Source organism: Lynx rufus, unplaced genomic scaffold (genome assembly GCF_022079265.1).
Source record: "Lynx rufus isolate CCGP_SWC_20201006 ecotype Redwood Valley unplaced genomic scaffold, mLynRuf1.p SCAF_4, whole genome shotgun sequence".
Taxonomy (NCBI): Eukaryota; Metazoa; Chordata; class Mammalia; order Carnivora; family Felidae; genus Lynx; species Lynx rufus.
In genome coordinates, this window is record NW_025814856.1 from 7,486,862 (window position 1) to 7,508,849 (window position 21,988).

At 48.5% G+C, this 21,988-nt stretch overlaps 1 protein-coding gene across 11 annotated transcripts in view; it reads left to right on the forward strand.

Annotated features, from left to right (window-relative positions):
- The first annotated feature begins 8,742 nt into the window (after nucleotides 1-8,742).
- SMARCA4 (SWI/SNF related, matrix associated, actin dependent regulator of chromatin, subfamily a, member 4) overlaps nucleotides 8,743-21,988 on the forward strand; it is a 90,735-nt gene continuing 77,489 nt past the window's right edge. For 4 of the 11 annotated variants that reach the window (XR_006965310.1, XM_047097138.1, XM_047097137.1 and 1 more), the window contains exon 1: nucleotides 8,746-8,871. The gene's annotated coding sequence lies outside the window, so the exon portion shown is untranslated. Of the gene's footprint in view, nucleotides 8,872-21,988 lie in introns of all 11 variants that reach the window. The other 7 variants (XM_047097140.1, XM_047097141.1, XM_047097142.1 and 4 more) reach the window with 3 other exon arrangements.

Here is a 21,988-nt window from a genome sequence, read left to right on the forward strand (position 1 = left end):
ATAAAAGTATGTTTACAATATAGTGTGGTCTGTTAAGTGTGTAATAGCATCATGTCTAAAAAAAAAACAAAAACAATGTACAATGTACGTACCTTAACTAATAAATACTTTATTGCAGTGGCTTAGTTGGTTAAGCGTCTGACTTCAGCTCAGGTCATGATCTCGAGGTTTGCGAGCTCGAGCCCCGTGTCAGGCTCTGTGCTGACAGCTCGGAGCCTGGAGCCTGCTTCAGATTCCGTGTCTTGCTCTCTCTCTGCCCCTCCCCTACTCATGCTCTCTCAAAAGTAAATAAACATTAAAATAAATAAATAAATAAATAAATAAATAAATAAATAAATAAATACTTTATTGCTTGAAAATGCTATCATCTGAGCTTTCAGTGAATCATAATCACTGACCACAGAACAAATATAAAAATAACGAAAAAGTTTGAAATATTGTGATTACCGAAATATATAACATAGAGACAGGAAGTGAGCAAATGCTGTGGGAAAAATTATGCTGATGGACTTGTTCAATGCAGGGTTGCCACAAGCCGTCAATTTATAAAAACGAAGTATTTACAAAGTGCAATCAAATGAGGTATGCCTGTCTGTGTACATAACAAAACCAAGAGAACAAATACATATGTACATATATACATGTATATGTACTATCCTCATCTCTGGAAAACTCTAACATATCTGCAGAGGCACGTGAAAAACTCCCGCCTAATAAACGACAGATTCATAAAAATGTAGATGTGACCATGCAGACTCCAAGGTTGCTAAAACCCACTGGGGATTTTATTTTTGCCATACAGGGAGTGATGCTGCAAACATTTTGTCATTCTTTTTTTTTAAGTTCTATTTTATTATTGTTTATTTAAGTAGGATTCACGCCCAGCGCGGAGCCCAATGTGGGGCTTGAATTCATGACCCTGAGATCAAGATCTCAGCTGAGATCAAGAGTTGGATGCAAAACTGACTGAGCCACCCTGGTGCCCTGTCCCCCTCTCTTTTTTTAAATCTATTTTAAAAAATATTTTATTTTTATTTTGTAATATTTATTTTTGGGAGAGCATAACTGGGGGGGGGGGAGAGAGGGGGTCGGAGGATTCAAAGAGGGCTCTGTGCCGACAGGCTGACAGCATTGAGACCGATGTGGGGCTTGAACTCACGAACTGTGATATCATGACCCAAGCCGAAGATGGACGCTCAACCGACTGAGCCACGCAGGCACCCCCAAAGATTTTATTTTTAAGTAATCTCTAGGCCCAACATGAGGCTCAAACCCACAACCTGAGATCAACTTTTGGTGTTGTAGGTTTCATGGGTTTGGGCAAACGTATAATGACACGTTATCCACCACTATAGTATCATACAAAGTAGTTCCACTGCCCTAAAAATCCTCTGTGCCCTCCTATTCATCCCTCCTTCCCCTGTAATCCCTCAGATCCAATGACCTTTTCACTGTTTCCAGTTTTTCCTTTTCCAGAATGTCACAGAGTTGGAATCATACAGTATGTAGGCTTTTCAAATTGACTTCTTTAATTTTAGAATATGCATTTGTGGTCCCTCCATGTCTTCTCATAGCCTGAGTACATTTCTTTTTAATGCTATTATCCCATTGTCTGGATGTTCCACAGTTTATTTATCTGGTAAAGGACATCTTGGTTGCTTCCAAGTTTGTTTGTTTGTTTGTTTTAACTTTTAAACGTTTGAGAAAGAGAGAGAGAGAGAGAGAGAGAGAGAATGAATGAGCGAGGGAGGGGCAGAGAGAGAGGGAGCCACAGAATCCGAAGCAGGCTCCAGGCTCCGAGCTGTCAGCACAGAGCCCGACGCGGGGCTCGAACCCACTAACCAGGAGATCGTGACCTGAGATGAAGTTGGACACTTAACTGACTGAGCCACCCAGGTGTCCCAGTTGCTTCTAAATTTTGATAGTTATGAATAAAGTCACTATAAACATTTATATGCAGGTTTTCGTGTGGACCTAAGTTCTCAGCTCCTTGGAGTAATTATCAAGGTATGCAAATGCTGGGTCACATGGAAGACTATGTTTAGTTTTATAAGAAACTGCCAAACCGTCTCCCCAAGTGTCTGCACTCTTTTCCACTTATACAAACAGTGAAACAGAGTTCCTGTCGCTCCACATCCTCACCAGCATCTGGCGTTTTCCAAGTTGGACTTACACTATTCTAATAAGTGCACAGTCGTATGTCATTGTTGCTTTAATTTGCAATACCCTGAACATCTTTTCATATGCTTATTTACCATCTATAGATCTTTGGTGAGGTGTCTGTCCAGGCTTATCCATTTTTTAGTTGGGTTGTTCATTTTTTTTAAAATTGTTTTTTAGGGGCGCCTGGGTGGTGCAGTCGGTTAAGCGTCCGACTTCAGCCAGGTCACGATCTCGCAGTCCGTGAGTTCGAGCCCCGCGTCAGGCTCTGGGCTGATGGCTCAGAGCCTGGAGCCTGTTTCCAATTCTGTGTCTCCCTCTCTCTCTGCCCCTCCCCCGTTCATGCTCTGTCTCTCTCTGTCCCAAAAATAAATAAACGTTGGAAAAAAAAAATTAAAAAAAATAAAATAAAATTGTTTTTTATTTGTTTTTGAGAGAGAGAGAGAGCCAGCGAGCACGTGTGCAAGTGGGGGAGGGGCAGAGAGAGAGGGAGACACAGAATCCAAAGCAGGCTCCAGGCTCTGAGCTGTCAGCCCAGAGCCCGACACGGGGCTTGAACTCACGGACCGTGAGATTGTGACCTGAGCTGAAGTCGGATGCTTAACCGACTGAGCCACCCAGGCGCCCTACAGAATTAGACATTTTTTTTTTTTTTAAATTTTTTTTTTTTAATGTTTTATTTATTTTGGGGACAGAGAGAGACAGAGCATGAACGGAGGAGGGGCAGAGAGAGAGGGAGACACAGAATCGGAAACAGGCTCCAGGCTCCGAGCCATCAGCCCAGAGCCTGATGCGGGGCTCGAACTCCCGGACCGCGAGATCGTGACCTGGCTGAAGTCGGACGCTGAACCGACTGCGCCACCCAGGCGCCCCAGAATTAGACATTTTAAAATGAACAATTCAGGGGCGCCTGGGTAGCTCAGTTGGCTAATTGGACAACTGTTGGACTCTTGATTTCGGCTCAGGTCATGATCTCATGGTTCATGAGTTTGAGCCCTGCATCAGGCTCTGCACTGGTGGTATGGAGCCTGCTGGGGATTCTCTCTCTCTCTGCCCTTCTTCCATTCGCTCTCTCTCTCGCTCAAAATAAACAAAAAAATAAAATAAAATAAAAAGAAAATGAGCAACTCAGTGGTATTTAGCGCATTCACAATGTGTAAGCTCCGCGTCTATCTAGTTCCAAAATGTTTTCATCATCCCCAAATAAAACCCTGAACCAATCAAGCAGGTATTCCCTCCCCCTTCTCCCAAGACCATGGGCAATCTGCTTTCTGTCTGTATGGATTTGCCTATTCTGGGCATTTGCAACAGACTGTCTGATTTCTTTTATTTAGCACGGTTTCAAGGTTCACCCACGTCATAGCATGTATTAGAACTTCATTTCTTTTTGTGGATGAACATTCCATTGAATGTGTGCCCCACAGTCCATCCATTCATCTGTTAACAGATACTTGGACTGTTTCCAACTTTTAGCTTTGGTGAGTAGTGGCACAGCAATAAATATTTGTTTTCAAGTATTTGTTCAAGTACCTATTTTCTATTCCTTTGGGTTAGATACCTAGGATGGAGATGGTTTCTTAAGGTCACAAGACTGGAAGCTAAGGGTGTGAATACAGATAGGGGACCAAGTCCTGGGGTAGTTCGTTATCAAGAGGTGAGTGGGGTGGGCGCCTGGGTGGCGCAGTCGGTTAAGCGTCCGACTTCAGCCAGGTCACGATCTCGCGGTCCGTGAGTTCGAGCCCCGCGTCAGGCTCTGGGCTGATGGCTCAGAGCCTGGAGCCTGTTTCCCATTCTGTGTCTCCCTCTCTCTCTGCCCCTCCCCCGTTCATGCTCTGTTTCTCTCTGTCCCAAAAATAAATAAACGTTGAAAAAAAAAATTAAAAAAAAAAAAAAAGAGGTGAGTGGGAAGAAGAGGAAGCTACAAGGGAGCCTGGGAAAGAGCAGCTATTGGGATGGGAAGAAACCCAGAAGTGTATGAAGTGTGTGGTGTGTTGGAAGCCAAGTGAATACAATGTCTTTTTTTTTTTTTTTTTTAATTTTTAATGTTTATTTAGTTTTGAGAGAGAGAGAGAATCCAAAGCAGGCTCCAGGTTCTGAGCTGTTAGCACAGAGCCCGACGCGGGGCTCGAACTCGTGAACCACTAGATCATGGTCTGAGTTGAAGTCAGACGCTCAACTGACTGAGCCACCCACCCAGGCACCTCATGAATAGAATGTTCTAAGGAGGTAACGTGTCAACTGTTGCCAGAAGGTCAGGGAAAGTGAAGATGAGAATTGACTCCTGCATTTAGCAACAGGCAGGTGCCTGTGACCTTGAAGAGTCATTCCAGTGGAATAGGAAAGGCCTGAAAAGAGCAAATTTAATAGAAGTTAGAGAAGACCTAAATAAACAGATACACTATGTTCATGGATCAGAGGATGTAATATTAAGGTAACAATTCTCCCCAAATTGGCCTACAGATTCAATGCGATCCCACTCAAAATCCCAGCAGTTTTTGGTAGAAATTGACAGGCTGATTCTAAAATTTACACAGAAATGCAAGGACCTAGAGTAACCAAAACAATTTTTAAAAAGGGCAAATTCGGAGGAGTACCTGATTTCAAGACTTATTATAAAGCTACACTTATCGGGGCGCCTGGGTGGCGCAGTCGGTTAAGCGTCCGACTTCAGCCAGGTCACGATCTCACGGTCCGTGAGTTCGAGCCCCGCGTCGGGCTCTGGGCTGATGGCTCAGAGCCTGGAGCCTGTTTCCGATGCTGTGTCTCCCTCTCTCTCTGCCCCTCCCCCGTTCATGCTCTGTATCTCTCTGTCCTAAAAATAAATAAACGTTGAAAAAAAAAATTAAAAAAAAAAAAAAAAAGCTACACTTATCAAGACAGTGTGGTCTTAGCATAAGGTAGACCTATCAATCAATAACAAAACATGGTTATCCAGAATCAGACTTATGCTTAAACAGTGAATCGATTTTTACAAAAGTGCCACAGTAATTCAATGTTGGAGCAGACATTACAGGACTGGGGCTGGGACAATTAGATATCCCTCCAGAAAACAATGAACTTCAATTATACCTCACGCCACACATAAAAATGAACTTAACATAAGAGACTGTTAAAAACTGAGAACAAACTGAGGGTTGATGGGGGGTGGGAGGGAGGGGCGGGTGGGTGATGGGTATTGAGGAGGGCACCTTTTGGGATGAGCACTGGGTGTTGTATGGAAACCAATTTGTCAATAAACTTCATATATAAAAAAAAAAATAAAATAAAACGTAAAAATGAACTTAACACGTATCACAGACCCTGAGCGTTAAAGGCACCAGTTTCATTTACACTGGGATCCCAACGTACAGCCACGAAGCACTGGTCTACGAAACTGTTCCTGATAGACATCTTGCCCTTAAAGCAGGACTCCAGCTCCTTCCTTGCCGCCATTCTCATGTCCTCACGGTCTCCCCTGCAGAGAAAGCTGCTCACACTTTCACCTCTCAGGTCTATTCCTTCAGCTTCTACCCATTCTACCTCCAATTTCCTCCACCTCTCTCTACATCTACCACCCTCACCCTACCTTGGGCCACCATCCTTTCTACCCCGGGGCCGTGGCAATGGCCTAAAGGGACTCATCACCTCCTGTCCTTCTTCCCCTTCAGCCCAGACTCCACCCTGCAGCATGAGTAACTATGGGAATCTCTTGATTAAAGCCTTTCGAATACTTCCCCAACGTGGTCAGGGAAAAGCTAAAGAGCCTCACCGCAGGCTACGAGGCCCCGCCCAGCGTAGCTGTCGCTGATCTGCCCTCCTCAGCCAAGCGGGCCTTCTTCTGTTCCAATGCTCTCTTCCTCCTCGGGGGCCTGGTACATCTTGTTCCCTCTACCTAGTGCCCTCCTCCTCCCGGCCCTTGCTCATCTTTTGCGACTTGGCATAAGCGCGTCTTTCTCCGAGAGGTCCATCTGACTGGACTGCTCAACTCCAGGAGGGTCCCCTGTTATGATCTCTGCGCTGTGGGCCTTTCTTCCGTTGCACTTAACATTTTCCTATCATGTATTAGCTGATCAATATGGGAGACGGTCACCTGAACTCACAGATTGTCCACATCACGACCAGGACACTGTCTGCTCAGTGTACCACTGGAGGCCAGGGACCAGCTCAGTGTTAAGCATGTCAAGGATGTTTAAGAAACACCACCTGAGGGAATGAGACTGAAATTCAGACCCCACTTGCCCATTTGATGTGCATTATTCAACATCATGAGCTAAGGTTCAGAAAACTCCCAGGTGGCCTGCTTCCACAGATTCCTCATAAGGAATCTGTGGAGGGGAGTGTTGTTATTGTTTCCATCGTACAGGTGAAGAAAGGAAAGTGCCGAAGAGTCCAATAAATGTTTCTGGCAACACCCAGCTACGACCAGTGGAGTCAGGTTTTGGGTCCAGGTCTTTTCTGACTCCAGGATTGAGACCTCACGGTCTACCCAATACTGCAAGTGGCGTGGGGAGCAGTATGGTGACCGGGATGGGTGGGGTATGGGCTGCCCCCGTTGCCAGGGCTGGACCAGCCTTGTCCTACTGGCCATGGCTGAAGATTACTGAACAGGGAGGATGAGAGGGGAGCTGGGTCCCCACTCTGAACTAGAGGGACCAGGTCCCTAGCTTCTGCTCCCAGCCTTCAGATACTAGTGCTTAACGTTCCTCAGCTCATTTCAGGTGTCTCCTGTCATCCCACGTAGCCCCCGGGGTGAACGTGAATTCAGAGTCTTTTTCTAAATAAATTGGAAAACCGTACCAAAAAAAAAAAAAAAAGCAGTAATGAGCTAATGCAGCCATGATACACACTTAATTGGCAATCCATCTGCATTATTCTTTCAATTAAAAAATTTAGGGGCACCCGTGTGGCTTAGTCGGTTGAGTGTCTGACTTCGACTCATGTCATGATCTCCTGATCTCCTGACTCATGAGTTTTGAGCCCTGTGTTGAGCTCTGTGCTGACAGCTCAGAGCCTGAAGCCTGCTTCAGATTGTGTCTCTCCCTCTCTCTGCCCCTCCCAAGCTCATGCTCTATCTCTATCAAAAATAAACATTAAAAAAAACTTTTTCAAATTAAAGTATCACATAGGGGGCGGCCGGAACACCACAATGATTTATCTGTATGTAGATGTAAATACTAGGTATTCAATAGTGACTAAATTAGTAACATCTTTACCATTTATTTTATTTTTCTTTTAAATGTTTATCTTTGAAAGAGAGACAGACAGGCAAAGCACAAGCGGGGTAGGGGCAGAGAGAGGGAGACACACAGAATGTGAAGCAAGCAGGCTCCAGGTTCTGAGCTGTCAGCACAGAGCCGGATGCGGGGCTCGAATCCACACACGAGAGATAATGACCTGAGCTGAAGTCAAGAGTCCCACGCTTAACTGACTGAGCCATCCAGGTGCCCCACATCTTTGCCATTTAAATTGAGGGTAAGAAGGCAGACAATAAAAAGGGCACTCAAACATGAAGGAAAGAAAAAGGAGGCAGTGATCAAAAGGAGGTGAGGCTTGAGGTGATTTTGTCGGCTGAGACCTGAAGATTAAGAGCAGGCTTGAGGGAGGCAGGAACAAGGACAGCCTGTGGGCCCTGACTTAGGGGAGCACTTGTCCACTCGGAGAACTAAAAGACCTGGAGACCCTTTCAAAACACAGAGAAGAGGCCTAGAGGCTCAGGTCCTTCACACTAAGAACAAGGCTCTTTCATGTTTTGACTCCAACATCTTCCCAGGGACGCCTTCTCTGGCTGCTCCATTTAAAATTTCCACGACTCTCCACGTTTCCGTCCCAACACAATGTATTTTACTTATTTCTCTCGCCTCTCGCTTGCCTTCCTAGTTCCACAACGGTTGAGATCGTCTGTGGGTGCCACAGCACTTGCGTCTAGGACTCAGTAGTAGGTCAAAAATTATTTGCCAAACCAACAGTACTAGGTAAGTTCTAAAAAAAAAAAAAAAAAAAAAAAGGCCACGATCGAAGGCCACCTGGCTTTGCTGAACAGACCCCGCCATCCCCCAACCAGAAATAAAAAAAAAAAGCAGCTCCCAGACCCGCCCTTGGCTCCAGTCTAGCCTGCCCGCCTCCCGCCCTTACGCACGGCCTCGGGTCTTCATCTGCGGGTCTCAAAGCCCCTCGGCCAACCCTTCCCTGCAGACCCCGCCGCCATTCCATCCCATCCCATCCCCCAACACCCCGCCGCAGCCGCGGGAACCAACGCAGCCACCGCCGCAGTGGCGCCCGCTCTGCGCATGCTCGGCAGCGTGGGGACGCAGCGTGAGGACGAAGACGCCGGTGCGCATGAGCAAGACCTTCCCGGATTGAGTCGGGGGGGAACATCTGGAGCGCCAGCTTTCTCTGGTCCCGCCTACCTCCGCTAGGCCCCGAGCGGACGCGCACGCGCGCTGGGAGCGGAAGGGCGGACGGGCGCGCGCACGAGGCCGGGCGGGCGGCGGAAGCGAGAGAAGCCGACCGTAGGGGGGAGGGGAGCTGGCGAGTGCGCGCGCAGCGGGGGCGCGGGCGGCGTGGGGGGGCGGCCGAGGCGAGCGGGCGCGCGCGCGAGACTTACCCTCTCGGCGGCGGTGGCGGCGGCGGCTTCTTTGTTTCGTGAGGAGAGGCGAGACGCCCACTCTGCCCCCGGCCCCGCGCGGAGGGGCGGGGGCGGCGCCGGGAAGGCGACGGCGCCGGCGGCTCTCGGTAAGGAACGCGGGCCGCGGGGGGAGCGTGGCGCGGGGCTTGGGAGGACGGTTTGAATGGAGCCGGGGCGCCGAGGGGGGAGGGGGCCGCCGGCGCCCACAGCGGGGCTGGGGTACGGCGGCGCCCGAGGGTCAAGAAGCCTGGCCGGCACCGCGCGCGCGGAGAAGGCCACAGTGTAGCGAGGCCGCGGCGGCTACAGCATCCGCGGGCCGTGGGGTGGGGGCCCGGGCCGCGTGGAGGCCGCGCGCGCGCTCTCGCCGGGGTCGCCGGACAAAGCTCTCCGCCTCCTCGGCGGGCCGGTGTCCCGGCCCCCAGTCGCCGTATCCGTCGCGGCAGCAACAATAGCATGGCGTTGGGGCTTCTCTGGCTACGTTGTAACGGGTCCGACCCAAATGTCTTTTGGGGGAGGTGGCGGCCGGGGCTCAGCAGGAAAAACCCCAAATGAGTCTAGTGTCGCCTGGAAACGAGCATTAGCATTAGCAGCCCCTTTGGGTTAGCCGACCTAAAATTTTATTTAAGAAAATCACGTAGTCTAGATTTTTCAAGGAAAAGTAAAGAACTCCCCCCACCTCTTGCAAGCGGCGACTTCAAAAATGTTTGCCCTAAAGTGGGGAGTCTAGAGCAAGTGAGGGAGGACGGGTAGAACTGTTCGCTCTTGAAAGCATTGTTTTTGTTTTGCATCCTTTCGCCTTCCTCCCAATTGATTTTCCAGATTAAGGCTTTTATTTAAAACGTGGGCCTTTCGGAGAGTGTTTTGTGCTGGTGTTGAAGACACGAGTCTTGGTTTTTTTTTTTGCCCCCAGTGAATCCTTGGGGGAAAAGTAGGGAATACGTGCAAAAGTCACTTCCTAGGAATTTGAAAGAAGTTTTCGATTTGAATTGACAGACCGGATTGGAGTTTGCTTATGGTCAATGTCGGTCACTTAGCTGTGTGATCTTAGATAAATAGCTTAATCTCTCTGAACCTTTTAGTTTTCTCATTTGTGAAATGGGGATAATGCCACAAATGGAGTTGGTGAAAACCTGTAAAATGGTTTCTGATAAGTGGGAAGTGCTGTTGTTAATTGTCAGGCCCAATCTCCTTCATTTTTTTTTCCCCCATGTTTGTTTATTTTAAGAGAGAAAAAGCGTGAGTGGGGAAGGGGAGAGAGAAGGAGAATCCCAAGCTGGCTCTGCAGAGCCTGAAGGTGGGGAGAGGGGGTTGGTCTCAACCTCAGCTGAGATGCTTAACAGACTGAGCCAACCCAGGCACCCCCTCCTCCTTCATTGTTGAGCAAATATTTGTTGAGTCCCTACTGGGTGTTAGATGGTTGGTGATTGGATGCCCTGAGGAGCCTCTCCAGTCTTTTAGGGGAACAGATGGTAAAGGTGGGAACAGCTCCCTGTGACTTGTCATGGAATCCTCACTACCCTTCCTGTGCGAGGAACACAGTAGATGCACAGGGGAGCGATGGGGGCCAGAGATCAGCGAGATTGTGTGGAAGAGGGGGCCTTTACTCAGAATCAGGGCCAGTGCATTTGAGCACTTGGACCGGTCGTTGCTGTGCAGTGCTACACTCGCACATCACCTTGATCCTTTCTTGTGTAGCAGTTACCCCAGTTTGTGATTACACATTCATTCTTCTCTGAGGGCCATCAGAGCAGGGATCATGTCTGCTTCGTCTCCCAGAGTGTTCCCTGGGTCTGGCACATAGTAGGTCCTTAGGGAACATTTGTGGAAGGAATGAGGAGAGCCCCCGGGGAGGATGGAGTGGATTTATGTGTGAAATGCTTGGCGCAGGACTGGGGGTGGGTTGTAAGCAGTAAGTGTTCGTTGCTCGTGTTGATTTAACAGGCCATTGTCGCCAGGGAATGAGGGTGTGGGGTGGTGGTCAGGACTGCTAGTTCTGGAATCAGACCTCCTGGATTCACACCTAGCTTTCTAAATCCTAGTTTGACCTCGAGCAAGGCATTTACCAGGAGGTCCCCCCACTTGTGAAACAGGTGTGACAGCAGTGCTGCCTCAAACAGTTGTAAGGGTTGAGAACATGACATGGGGAGCCGCTTCACACACTGCAGTCACTGTAGTGAACACTCACTTTATTGGAGGTAATGTTGTTTGTTGTGTGTCCGTGTTTATATATATGTAGACATATATATGTTAACTATTTAAAAAATGAGCAACATAATTTAGAATCATTCTATATCCCAAGAAGCTGAGGTTTGATGAGCTGGTTATATATATATATATGGCGATCATAAATGCTCCTCTCTGTGCTACATACCTTTGTCACACCTTATGGACCCTCAAAACACTGAGAGGTAGCCCTAGACCAGCCCCTTGTCTTCTCTGTTATGGGATGAGGTGTGTTGGGTGAGAACAGCATTCTGCTGGTGAAGCAACTGACATTTAGGGATATTTCTTCACCAAGGGCTCTAGTCAGCCTTGTGGGTTTGACTCCTGGCTTTGCCACTTTCCCTCTTGGTGCCTCAGAGAAACGGAGGTGACAGTTCCCAGCACTTAGTGAATGCTCAGATGTGCCAGCCAATTTTGGCCTCAGTTATTAAGGCTGCTGTCGCACAGAGGGACCCATTCACACCCACCATAGACAGAACACAACATGAATGGCGCCCCCTGGAGTTGTGCGAGAAGTTCCCCAGCCTCACATTCCCCATTCGAACAAGTGGGCTTTGACAGCCTGCCACGAGCCAGGCCCTGACGGAGGCTGGGGATTCGGCCAGGAACAGGCAGACAAGGGCCCTGTTCTCATTCAGTCATATCTATCTCCTTATTTGCAAAGGGAGACGGTAATGGTGCCCAGCTACTAGGATTGTTGCAAGGACTAAACAACGACAACTGTATAGTGCTCAGAACAGTGCCTGGCACGTTGTGCTGAATAGTTGGTAGCTATTGTCACGTGTTAGGATTCCTACAACACCCTGGCAGGTTGAGATCCAGAATACATTTTTACCCTGTTGTGAGAGTTCTGTATGTTTTCAAAGTGATTCAGAGGAATCAACTCTTCTGTTTTGTCTTCCATCATTGAAAAATTGTAAGCTTGTGATTTCACCATAATGCGTTGGAAAGAGAGGAGTGTGTTCGGTGGCCTTGGTTTTGGAAGATATCAAGTGTTTGTTACCCATCTCACATATTTCCTCATGACTTGTAACATTGATTGGAACACTTAAGAGAGAATTGAAGTTAAAAAAAAATCAAATCAAAGGGATGTGCAAAACCTCCAATAAAGGGGAGGTAACAGCTGCCAGAATATTGGGGGGAGATGCCTGAGGGGGAGCACATCAGAATCAGGTCTGAGGCTAAATGGAGTTGCCATTGCTGTCACCCTTACGGAGATCATCCCTAAGAAGTATAAGGCTCATTGATATGATCGGTAGTATCTTAGTTGGAGTTTTTTGTTAACTGCATGCTGATGATACTAATTTTTCAGGACATGGATTTGATGGGTATGAGAAATTTGACCTCGAATCATCTTCATGTAAGGGAATGGGCCTTGAGGGTAGTGCCGGGTACCCAGCTGGGTTTGCTGAGCGGTTGGATTGCACAGGGCAGAAAGAACGGAAGGGATGCATCCATTTCCTTACAGTTCCCTCAGAGAAGGGGCTTTCTTTAGAAAAGAGGTAACTGTTAGCAGGGCATAAACCAGCCCAGGCCCCTTCGATGCCTTTGCGGCTAGACTGGTCTCCAGAGCTTTGCCTGGGGACTGTTACTTTGTTAAATGAAGCATGTCTTCATTTTCGCCTGTGGATACTTGTTACTGTCTGGGTTTTGCTCAGTGTGTGAGATAAAGGAGGACGGACCCCATTTTTAGTAGCAATGGGCTTTAAAATGGCTCCTTGGGGGCGCCTGGGTGGCGCAGTCGGTTAAGCGTCCGACTTCAGCCAGGTCACGATCTCGCGGTCCGTGAGTTCGAGCCCCGCGTCAGGCTCTGGGCGGATGGCTCGGAGCCTGGAGCCTGTTTCCGATTCTGTGTCTCCCTCTCTGTCTGCCCCTCCCCCGTTCATGCTCTGTCTCTCTCTGTCCCCAAAATAAATAAAAACGTTGAAAAAAAAAAATAAAATAAAATGGCTCCTTGGGATGGTTTAAGTTCTCCTTTCGCTGGTAAGTCATGCCCCACTGGCTCAGGAAGCAGGTGGCTGCATGGCAGTTGCTGCCTTACCTGTTACAGAGGGGACGGGATTTGACGTGTGCCACCTTGATTTGCACCAAAAGTCCCAGTAAAGGGGCACGGTGGGTGGTGTCATTGTCTTAAAGGTGACGATGAAGCACAGGGGTCTGCTTGTTGGGCCCTGAGAGCTACATCTGGCCCTGATGACTGCCGGGTGTGCTTTTGGTCACAGCCTGGTCTGCTGTTGTGCTGAATGCCTGTGCCCACCTCCTGGGAACACGCTGTGGATATTCCTGCCTGTCAGAGTGCTTCCATTTGCCTGCACTTTGCACCCTTCCGGGCTGTCCTGCCTTTTGATACTTAGACCAAATTCGTTACTCAGGCTTTGGAGTCAGACAGACTTGAGGCAGGACTCTACTTCCTGTGTGATGTTGGACCAATGACTTAACCTCTCTGAGCAGAAAACCCCCGGTCCTCCCATAGCCTCCCCAGTTGGCACCTCCAGTCACCAGTACCGAACCAAAGGATGTGAGGGGAAATCCAGCCTGGCTGGGCTTTGCCAAACCTGGCTCAAGGCAGGGACAGGCGGGGGGGGGGGGGGGGGCGGAACGCCTTTTATATTTCAAAAGATATGTGCTGAGACCCTGTTGGTTACCTTGGTCACCACTGACTCCTTTCATTCTTTTACCCTTACATCTGTTCCATCACTGTGTCCAGAGAAATCTTCTAAAACCATCATCAGACCGTGTCACTGCCCTGCCCAGAACATTCCAGAGGGTTTCCCTTGAACCTAGAATAGACTCTTACCTCCTCACTGCTGCCCTTAAGGCATGCGATCTGCTCTCCCCACTCATCTCTGACTTTGTCTCCTGCCGCATCCCTCCTCTGCTCTAATCCAGCACAGTCCTGTCCTGGGGCCTTTGTACTTGTTGGTGGTCCCTTGCCCATCCACTGGATGGTTGGGCTCCCTTTCCGCTTCAGGTGTCTGCTTAGATGTATCCCCTCACTGAGCCTGTCCCTGGCCACTATGATTGAAAGAGTGATTCCTGCCAGCTTGATGGTTAACCCTGCTTATTTTTTTCACGGTGGAAGTTCATACCACTTCCACCCCCCCTGTAACATCGTGTCATACTTATTTGTGTGCTCGCCTCTGTCACTCTATTGTCAGTTCCACCAGGAACCGTCAGTTCCGACGAGGCAGGGATTTTGTTGGCTGCTGGATGCCCAGTACCTGGCACTTTGTTCAGCACAGAGTTGGTTCTCAGTCGATATTTGAGGTGCCTGGCAGGGTCTGTCACAGGTGAAACTCCACAGGTATGGCCACCATGCCTCCCTGGCCATTCTTGCATTTTGTGTGCCGCTGTTATTGGCGGGACTTCTCTCCTGCCCTCTCCACAAGTTGTGTGTTGTGCTCTGTGTTGACTATACAGCAGGTACCACAAGAGACCCAGCAGCAGGTCATGACATCCACCCAGTGTGACTTGATCAGCCTTAAAAAGAGAAAAAGGAGAGAGTCTATCCATGTTTCACAGGGAACGTGGTCAGGACAGATTTGTAAAACGGGTTGGATTTACTTGATGTGTGTTTGCTGGGTCATGTCGTGACCGACGATCATGGTCAAAAGAGTTTGACAAATGCCCATCTAGTGGATAGATCGGAAAGTGTTTGTGTTCTCTCAGTGGAGACACTGCATCTTCCTGCTGGATTAGAGCATGAACTCCACAAGGGCAGAGAACCGGCCAGGTTGTCATCATGTCTTCACATCTTCTGGTGTGTTTTATTTAAAAAAATTTTTTTTCAATGTTTTTATTTATTTTTGAGACAGAGAGAGAGACAGAGCATGAACAGGGGAGGGGCAGAGAGAGAGGGAGACACAGACTCCAAAGCAGGCTCCAGGCTCTGAGCTGTCAGCACAGAGCCCGACGTGGGGCTCGAGCTCACGGACCGTGAGATCATGACCGGAGCCAAAGTCAGATGCTGAACTGACTGAGCCACCCAGGCGCCCCTCTTCTGGTGTGTTTTAGATGAGGAGGTGCTCTTCAGTGGTTTTTCAAGTGAATGAAAACAAAGTTTTTTTAATGTTTATTTATTTTTGAGAGAGAGTACATGTACAGGGAGAGGCAGAGAGAGAGAATCCTAAGCAGGCTCCACGCTCAGCGCAGAGCCCCACTCGGGGCTTGGTCTCAAGACCCTGAGATCATGACCTGAGCCAAAATCAGGAGTCAAGATGCTCAACCGACTGAGCCACACAGGTGCCCCTGAATGAAAAATTTTTTAAAGGGCAGGAGGTGTGGATTCCAATGAATAAAATGATACATAATTCCTAGTGTTAAAAATAGTACAGTAGACTCCCATATCCATGAGGCATACGTTCCAAGACACCCCGCCCCCAGTGGTTGCCTGAAACCATGGATAGTACTGAACCCTATCTGTACTGTGTCTTCTTATACATGTATACTTATGGTAAAGTTTAATTTACAGTTGAGGCACTGTAAGTGATTAGCAACGTGAAAATTAATTACAGGAAACCTCATTTAAAGTGAATGGGGGAGACAGAAGGGGGAGCTCTCAAACCCCAACGCTTGTCATTGGTTGCAGACCCAACAGGAACACACCTACCTTGCAAGTCAAAGCTTGCAGGTCACAGTACTTGACTACCCCAGCTGAGGAAGAAAGGTTTCTCTTCTGCCCCAGCAACAGCCCAGCCAATGAGAGACTGTCACAACTCAGCCAATGAAACACCACTACACTTCTACCTGCCCCTTTACTTCTTGTTTATACCAGCCCTCCTGACGCCCCCATTCCTTCCATAAAAGAGCGTTCTTCTTTGTTCCCTAGACTTGCTTATGGTTTTGCCATAATTTGCTTGTCCGGATTGCAATTCCCTGCCACTCCCAAATAAACCCATTTTTAATGGGAAGTTAACTGGCAGTTTTATTTTTAAGGTAAACAACAACAACCGGTAATAAAACGGAGCAATTATGACAATGTACTGTGATAAAAGTGTGTCAATGTGTTCTTTCTCAAAACACCTTATCATACTGTACTTACTGTTCTTGTGACCATGCGAGGTGATAAAATGCCTGTGTGATGAGATGAAGTGAGGTGAGTAATGTAGGCGTTGTGATGCACTGTTAAGCTACAATTGATTTTCTGGCAAAACCCAGCCCGGCGGGGTCGGCGGGGGGGGGGGGGGGGGTGCAGGGATCATCTGCTTGCAGACCACGGTTGACCCTGGGTAACTGAAACTGGAAAGTGAAACCTGGATGGGGGGGTTTGAGGAGAGGAACTACTGTACTTAGTAACATACAGACTTGGTGTGTCTACGTTTTAGGTAGAACTGATAAGACATTGTAATTAATTACCATGACAGAGGTTTTTGTTTGTTTCTGAACTATATTCCTTTTTAAATGTAGGGCAAGGTTTTGCTCCTTAATTATATTGCAAAGAAAATGCCCAACAGCCAGCTGTGGAACAGCCAATGTTGAGGAAGCACCGTCTCAGGAATAAGCTATCCATATGTTCCCTGAGACAGCAGATGCCTCGTCCCATGGGTCCTTTCAGGTTCACAGACCAGTGCGCCCCACACCATCCGGTCGGGTGTGGACGCTTTTCTTAGTAGAGTATGGGGCGAAACCTCATTTTGTAGTTTTAATGTAACAAATAAAGCTGCTTTTGCTGAAAGGCATCCTGCCCAGCCTCCTTGATCAGTCTGAGAACCCTGCCATGGCTTGACCACAGTGTGTCTGCTGATGAGACGTGTAAGGGAACAAATATTTCTGTGCCCAAAAAGCAAAGTAGCAGCTTTCCTGGGGCCAAACTTAAGTACAGTGCTGATTTCCAGGCAAGATGGGAGAAGAAAACCCACACACCATAATCCCAGCAAGCAGAGTTTAGAGGGTCCTTATCGCCTGTTAGCCGCCGTCTGTCTTGCTGCAGTGGGTGGCCACCACCATTCTTTTTACTAATTTTCTTTTTTCAATTTTAATTCCAGTATAGTTAACACACAGTGTTATATTAGTTTCAGGTGTATGACGTAGTGGTTGAAGTGGGGTGCCTGGGTGGCTCTGTCCGTTAAGCATCCGGCTCTTCGGCTCAGGTCATACTGTCACAGTTCGTGGGTTTGAGCCCTGCATCGGGCTCTGTGCTGGCAATGCAAAGCCTGCTTGAGAATCTCTCTCTGCCTCTCCCCAACTCGTGTATTCTCTCTCTCTCTCTCAAAATAAACAAACTAAAAAAAAACAAGAATTACAAATTACTCAGTGTTCATCAGGGCAAGTATATTAATCTCCTTCACCTGTCCCATCCCCCCCACCCCTCCCTCCCCTCGGTAACCACCACTTTGTTCCCTGTAGTTAACGAGTCTGTTTTTTGGTTTGTCTCTTTTTCTCTTTGTTCATTTGTTTCGTGTCTTAAATTTCACATATGAGTGCAGTCCTATGGTATTTGTCTTTATCTGACTGACTTACTTCACTTAGCATTATACTCTCTAGATCCATCCATGTTGTTGCAACCATGGGTCTTTTTTATAAGGGCAAAACGAAGGGGGGTATGAAAGAAGAAGACCTACTTCTCAAGCAGTCTGGTTCCGCATTTGAACGTCAATAGATGTTTCTATTTTAAATGATGATTTTGATGAAGTTGAAAGTAGAAAAGAATGCAATCCTCAAATCCTTTCATCTCTTTTATTTCCACAAAGGCACCCCCCTGGCCATCTTCTTCTGGGTATTTATTTCCCAGGTCTTTTTCTGATCTAGGTAGGTTGGTTGGTTGGTTGGTTTTGGTGTTTTTTAAAAAGAACACGTAGGATTGCAAAAGTAGCAGAAGGTTATTGTAAAAAAACAACAGCACACCGACACAAAAAACACCAGAGCTCTGTGATGTGGAAAGTGTCAGTTCCCCATCATACGCCTCCTGAGAGAGCTGCCGGCCGCTGCCAACCACAGTTTGGCACGTTTTCTTGGGACCGGTCTCTACGTGCAGATGAGCTCGCGTACGTTCTTCCTCTCAGCAGAGTGGGGCTTGGGCCAAGCACACCTTACGTTGGTGCCCCCTTCTTTCCTCTGCTTCATCGTGGACCTTCCTCCACATCTGTGTGCACGAAGCTACTTCATTCATGTTTGATAGCGTCTTGCTTCTGGGGCGTGGATAGTGTGGGGGTTCTGATTGTTGAGCACTTGGGGTGCTCAGAGAAATCAAGGTGATAAAACCACGTCACTTCTAGACCCGTTGGCCCTGGGAACCCATTTTTTTTTCATCCTGTAACGTGTTGAATGTCTTAGCTTTCAGGGTTTTGATTCTTGCCCCAGAGTAGTTTTATCTGCCATCACATTCCTTTGGGCTGCCTACCCAGATTCCCAGGTTCTGTTCCCTTCTCATGGAGCCCCCAGACGCACTTGACCCACAGGCCACACACTTAGGCTCCCAGAAATACGTGCTAGTGGTGGTACTGTTTGTCCCCTCGTGCTTCACTTTTCTCTACTGCTTAGGTGTGGCTGACTGGTCTGAGATGGATTTCAGTGTTTGTGTTTAATTACCTTCTTTTTTCCAGCCCAGACACCAAGTGACTCATCACAGGGAGACTTGCAGGAGTCTGGTCTGAATGATGGAAGCCACCTGAAACCCTAGGACCATAGGACAACCTTGGGGACCCAAGGAATTTGCTGAAAATGCCAAATCCTCAGTTTACCGTATAGGAAAGGTGGAGGTGTTTGGTGATGAGGGAAAAAGGGGTGGGGAGAGGGCTGGGCTGGTCCTTGCCCTCAGATCCACCTCCTTTCTGAAATTTCTGGCCGAGCTTTCAGGCCCTCCTGAGCGGGCACCACGCTGGATCGCAGTAGTGCCCTGTCCCATATCATACGCAGCTCTCTCGAGGGCCAGGCCCACCCCTGCCCTTTAAGAAGGGTTGGCTGGCCAAAAGGGGCTTGATGGTGGGTAACAACACCGCATTTGTGTCAGCGGGATCCGAGAGGGCAAGGGAGAATTTGCAGCAGCTCAGATCTTGCCTGACGATTGCCAGGGCGGACCTCATCACTTGGGACAGTCGGTCTTTACACGGGGCCGTGTGGCCTTCAGGCAGCCAGTGTTCCTCCTCCGGTTCCGCAAAGCTGCCTTGTGCAACCTCTACTTCCTGGGTTTGTTCCTGAACACTTCTGGACAGGAGCATCCTTTGAGGTTTGTCCTGCGGGGGAGGCTAAGTTTAGGAAGCACATTCTCCAGAGCAGTTACTTACTCCGTGGCTTGGTTTACTCACGTGTTTTTTTTTTTTTAATATTTTTTTTAACGTTTATTTATTTTTGAGACAGAGAGAGACAGAGCATGAACGGGGGAGGGTCAGAGAGAGGGAGACACAGAATCCAAAACAGGCTTCAGGCTCCGAGCTGTCAGCACAGAGCCTGACGCGGGGCTTGAACTCACGGACCGTGAGATCATGACCTGAGCCGAAGTCAGACGCTCAACCGACTGAGCCACCCAGGCGCCCCAGTTTACTCGTGTTTTTATGAGAAGAGGAGGCCGCTGCTTCTGGGTCAGTAGTGACAAGCAGTAAGCGACCGCTCGGTGAATGTGGAGGCCCTGGATTTCGCCAGCGGTGCGGCATCACTTTCTGCCCGTACGAGCCTTGCGTGCGTTCACTCACGGGATGCTGGCTGTGACCCCTGAGGGGGGGATTGGCCTCCGCACCAGCCTACGGAGGAGGAAACGGGCTGGTGGAGGTTAAGTCGCCCACCTAGGATCATGTGGTTGGCAAGTGGTAAAGTCCACACTCAGAGTCCGTGCCGCACCGCAGCGAGTCCCACGGTGACCTGAGCCTCAGGGAGCCCTCCGTCCGTGAGCCCTTGATAGTCCCTCTGGGAAGGGTAGCGGTGTGCACTCGGTGAGTACATCTGGGTCCTTGCCACCAAATGGGCCCGCAGCCCTGCCTCCCCGCTCTGGCTGGGTCATCTTCCCTGTGGCTTCGTTGTGACTGGTAACATCCTCAGCAGTTGTAAATCCCTAGGGAGCGGAGCAAGTCACAGTCTCTCTGGAGTTGAAAATATCCCTTTCCTTCCTCTATCTCCATGACCTTGAGATAGTAAAGGAAAACCGATTTCCTCTGCTCACAGCACTCTAACACCAAATGTACGGGTTTTCCACACCGAGCAAGTTTCTGCAGATACCAGCTGAGTGTCCTACACTTCAACTCTGACACTGATTACCCAAAGTTAGTGCAGACCTCAGAGGTTAGGGGCTCAGTCCCACAAGACTGCCCCCCCACTGCAGGCACCGGTCACAAGGAATAGGTCCCCAGGTTACCCGCACTTCTGTCTAACTTGGTTACAAATGGGGTTCCCATGACCCCTTTCTCAGGTTTAATTATTTGATATAATAGCTTACCAACCTTGAGGAGACATTTACCTATGTTTTCCAGTTTATTATAAAGGACATTGTAAAGGATAGGGATGAATAGCCGTATGAAGAAGTAAATAAACTGAGGTCTAGAAGGATCCTGATCCCAGGAACTTCTGTCCCCATGGAGTAGGAATGCACCATCCTCCTAGCACATGGATGTGCTCACCAACCCATAAAGCTCTCCTAGCCTCTTAGAGTTTTTATGGATGCTTTATTATGTAGACGTGTATTAATTCACTTTCCAATTTCTCTCCCCTCTTTGGAGGATGGGGCTGAAACTTCTAGTCATGGTGTGGTCTTTCTGGCAACCAGCCCCCATCCTGAAGCTATCCAGGAGCCCACCAAGAGTCCCTTCATTAGAATAAAAGACCCTCCTATCCCTGAGGAAATTACAAGGGTTTTAGTCAAAAACTGAAGGCAGAGACCAAATACATGTTTCTCACGATCTCAGGGAGAAAAAAATTTTCTTGAACAGGACGCCAAAACCATTAACCACGTAAGGACAAACCTGGTAAATAAGACACCATTAAAATAAGAACTTCTCTGGGCACTGGGTGTTGTATGTAAGTGATGAATCTTGGGAATCTACCCCCCAAACCAAGAACACACTGTATATGCTGTATGTTAGCCAACTTGACAACAAATTATATTAAAATAAATAAAAAAGGAAAAGGCAGAAAATAAACAAAATAAGAACTTCTCTACATCCCGAGACACCCTTAGGAGAATGCAAGGGTGAGCCCCAGACTGGGAGAGGAACCACATATCCCCAAGTGAAGCATTAGTGAGAACAGGGCCTCTGCAGAAGTGAGTATCTCAGTGGCCAGTCAGCATACAGAAAGGGATTCGATGCCATTGGTTGCAAGGGAAATGCCAAAGAAAATTATAAGATACGATTATACACTCACTGGAACAGTTACAAGTTACAGGGACCGACAGTGCCGAGCGCCAGCGTTGACAGAGAGGAGCTGGAACGCATTACCCTCTGCTGCGGGGATGGCGGTGTGTGGGACTGTGGTCCTGATTTGGAAAGCTGGCGATGCTTACCAGAGCCAAATTTATGCCTTCCTCTGACTAACGGTTCCACTCCTGGGTCCCCAAGGAAAATGAATGCGTGCGTCTGCCAGATGACGTTGGTAGCAGCTTTAGTCGCGACAGCCCAAACCTGGCCGCACAGGGTCTGCGAATAGGAGAGTGGGCAGATGAAGAAGAACGAATGACCACCGTCCCAGCAACGTGGGTGCCCCTCGCAGAAGAGCCAGAGGACACCACTGTGGGTTTTTCTTTTTTTTTTTTTTTCCAGATGCAGTTCAGTAACGGGTGAAACCGAAGAGTGGTAGAGGCAGAGCAGTGTTTCCCTCTGGGGGGGTGGTCTTCATGGGAGGGGCCCAGATGCCTTCAAGAATGTTGGAAGTGTTAGGTCTGATCTGGGATTCATCCAGCTGTACGCCTAGGTGTGCTGACACTCTGTGCGAGTGAATCCGATGCTCCCTCTTCACACCCGGGACCAGAGAGCTGCTCCCGTTCCACTTTCCTGTCCTCTCCATCATGATGCTGGGGGCCTGCCAGTATGCGTCTGCGTGCAGACGCCAGCACCCTGATGGGGCGCATCAGGGTTTGGG